A 2,823-nucleotide genomic window follows, 5' to 3' on the forward strand; every position below is an offset into this window, starting at 1 on the left:
GAGGAAAAAATATACACACTTTTTTTTTTTTTTTTTACAATTCTTTCCTGCTATTGAGTACCCTAGAATCTGCGGTATGGCGGGTGATTCTGTTATGATTGAGTCACCGTAGGAGGCAAAAATAGAAATGCTAGCTAAGTCCAGAAAACCAGAGAAGTTGGCAGCTATCGGATTGCAGACCCCTGAACCTATCAACACAACTAGCAGTAGCCGTGGGGGGCTCCTATGATGCCCTAGGCCCCTCGATCACAGCCGCAGGACTACATAGCCTAAAGACAGAAAGGGAAATCTAAACTGCCCCAGAGCAGACCCCAAAGTAAAAGGCAGCCCCCCACATATAATGCCGGTGAAGCAAGAAGAAAGAACAAAACACAGACAGAAAGATAGACTGAGCAAAGATGGGGCCCACGCTAGCTTAGATAGGAAAGGACAGGAAGGCTGCTGTCTGCAATCCGTGAAAAACCCTATGAAAATAAGAGCCAACAAACTGACAGTAAAAAAGGCCCTGAAGACGCTAGGCTTCAAAAAAGCTATGTCAGTACTCAGGAATATTCTGAAGACAGAGCAACAGGCAAAAGGAGATTCAGCTCACCCCAGCAGGGAATGGGCAAAAATGCAAAAAGGCAAAGCAGAAATCTTAGCTTTAGATGAGCAGGAATCAGACTGGTTTCCTAGAAGTCCACAGAGAAATCACCCGCAGGCCAGAAGGGCGTCGGCAGCCTTATATCCAGTCATTAACTCCACTCAGCCAATCATCATCATCAGCCCCAGGTGTTTGACAATCAGGCTCACCACCTTTCTTCACCAGAAGAGGGAGTTCCTCGGGCCTCAGTAGTGAAGGGGAAAATGAACTCACAACAGTCACCCATTTTTGTTTTCCTGCCGCACCCGCCACCGCCATGTTAGGTTCTTGGCAGCGTTTAGATTTACGGGCCATCTTTTCCTTTTATATAATAATAATTCGCTTCTCCTTTTTTCCTGCCTTTGCACTGCCATGGTCACCCATTTTCCTTTTTCCTGCCGTGCCCGCCACCACCATTTTAGGTTCTTGGCAGCGTTTAGATTTATGGGCCATCTTTTCCTTTTATATAATAATAATTCGCTTCTCCTTTGTTCCTGCTTTTGCACTGCCATGGTCACCCATTTTTGTTTTCCTGCTGCGCCTGCCACCGCCATTTTAGGTTCTTGGCAGTGTTTAGATTTATGGGTCTTCTTTTCCTTTCATATAATAATAATTTGCTTCTCCTTGTTTCCTGCCTTTCCACTGCCATGGTTACCCATTTTTGTTTTCCTGCCGCGCCCGCCACCACCATTTTAGGTTCTTGGCAGCGTTTTGATTTATGGGCCATCTTTTCATTTTATATAACAATAATTCGATAACCCTTTTTTCAAAATGTTTATTCTTTTTCAGAAGTCGTCCGACAAGCAAGAGTTCATTCGCGAATTAATTGAGAAGTATCGCTCCCTGCTGTGTCTGTGGAAAATAAAGTCTGCTGACTACAGCAACAGGATAAAAAAAGGGAGGCTTATGAGCAGCTTATCGAGTTGTACAAAATTCACAACCCAAGAGAGACAGTGGATGACGCTGTCGTGAAAAAAAAAATACAAGACCTCTGCACTGTCTACAAGAAAGAACTTAACAAGGTCGACAAAATCTGGTGCTGGTACTGAAGAAGTGTATGTACCAAATCTGTGGTACTATGATTTAATGTCATTCACGAGAGACCAAGAGGTACCAAGAAGGATGGTATCCATGTTGGCCGAAGAACCCGAGATCCAGTCAGAATCACCCGTATGAGATGTAAGTACCTTTTTTTCTTCCGTCAAAATAGCATTGTAAAGTGGTATGTACTAGGCAAGGTCAAATAGAAAATTGTACCTCTGGTTTAACATGATTACTTTGGCAGGTTATAACATGTTATGTTGTTGTATGATTTACATTTGCTTGATTTCTTAGCTTTAATCTTCCTTTTTTTATGTTATTGCAGGTGCCTGATGAAGCCTTGTCGACGATTGCAGCCAGTCACGACATTGACTGCACGACTATCGTCGCGGAGGAGGATAACAACGAACCTGCCCCTTCAGCATCATCAGCGCGCAAAAGAAAGGCCCCCACCTCTGATACACCGGAATTCATCCAAATTGCTAAAAAAGTACTTACAATGCAGCAAACCCAACCGGTAATCACCAGTATTGCCCATTATGTTAACGAAAAAATTACAACTCTTGAAGAAAGTCAGCGTGTACACGCAGAAAGGATCATTCTTGATGCTTTAAGCAAAGCGGCAACGGAGAAATTCAGTGACACGACTGCCCTCGTTGACAGACAGCCTTCACCGTTTTACTCTTTGGCACACACACAGGAACCTCTGGAGAGTGCAGTGCGGAGGGGGATAAACAGTACGCCAAATCAGAATCTTGGGCCCCCGCAAAATTTCTATTTCACTCCACCGAAGCAACGGTTTAATGACTCAGACCCATATTACTAGCAGTTGTGATTCTTGTGGTTTTTTTTTTTACTTATTATTTTCTTTGTAAAAATATTGTGTACATTTAATGTTTAACTTTTTGCTAACTGTTATTAAAAATTTATTTTGATTTTTAATTCTGGTCTACTTTAATAAATTCTCCATACACTTTTTTGGGTGTGCTGCAAATCATGGGTAATGGGATGGGTTCACGGCTGGTGAGGACCGCCGTCAGGACGGTAATCTTGGAATACATGCCCATATATAATGGGTATATTTTATTTGTAAGTTTATTATTTCTTTAAATGTGTTGGTGCGATGTCGATTTAAATCCCTTCCTGACATCAGATGACGG

General features: G+C 42.6%; 1 long non-coding RNA gene across 1 annotated transcript; it reads left to right on the plus strand.

Annotated features, from left to right (window-relative positions):
- Positions 1-1,374: 1,374 nt before the first annotated feature.
- On the plus strand, positions 1,375-2,605 carry LOC141082695 (uncharacterized). The gene is made up of 2 exons (XR_012230551.1): positions 1,375-1,801; positions 1,989-2,605. It is a non-coding gene; the product is annotated as an uncharacterized lncRNA (long non-coding RNA).
- Positions 2,606-2,823: the final 218 nt, after the last annotated feature.

This window comes from Dendrobates tinctorius, unplaced genomic scaffold, assembly GCF_039654945.1.
Source record: "Dendrobates tinctorius isolate UK_male_01 unplaced genomic scaffold, ASM3965494v1 ptg000019l, whole genome shotgun sequence".
Taxonomy (NCBI): domain Eukaryota; kingdom Metazoa; phylum Chordata; class Amphibia; order Anura; family Dendrobatidae; genus Dendrobates; species Dendrobates tinctorius.